Below are 716 nucleotides of genomic sequence, written 5' to 3'. Positions count from 1 at the left end.
CCCCGGACTGAGGGCCCGCTCAGGGCCCCGACGGTCGAGTATCGCTACTGATGCTCCTGCTGATCGGACGCCGCGCCTCTATGCTCCATCTGTAACAGAAACCGACGTCGATACGTCAGAATTGGTTCCGTTATGGGTTTCCGAATAGATATCGCTGTTACGAAGTATCCAAATTCTCTTGTCGAAGTTCAATCGTAAACTTCTAACGCTACTATATCGATACAAAACGTAAAAGCCGTGTTCGGGATTTTGAGTGGTCGTTTATGGCCCGGCCAGCACTTATCTCTTCTTTGGGAAATTCCAAAGTACCTGTCCTCCCCGAGTTGATGACCCGGGAAGGCACGATGGACGGACGAGACCCAACGACTGTTGGGGAGAATCAGTGATATGCTATGTCAGTCGTCATCGGAACGTCGTACCGTGCGGGTGAAGTACTTCACACTCAACAAGATCCTACAACCGCCGTGTTCATAACATCCAATATTACTTTTGTACAACAAGTGCAAATAAAGTGCTAAATTACACTAACACTCGTTTTATTAAACCTCCTCCACCTTGAGCGTTAAGTCATTCAATGTACGCGATATCGACCGATCGGTTTGACCGGACCGGTTGCTCTTTAGTTGATGATTCTCAAGAAGCCGCAAACTCGAAGAAATCGGAACGTCTTCGAGAAACGTTTCCAGCTGGATGATTAAAAGCGACGCCTCCAGGCA

This window comes from Bombus impatiens, unplaced genomic scaffold (genome assembly GCF_000188095.3).
Source record: "Bombus impatiens unplaced genomic scaffold, BIMP_2.2 scf_0548, whole genome shotgun sequence".
Lineage (NCBI taxonomy): Eukaryota > Metazoa > Arthropoda > Insecta > Hymenoptera > Apidae > Bombus > Bombus impatiens.
This window is presented reverse-complemented; position numbering follows the sequence as displayed.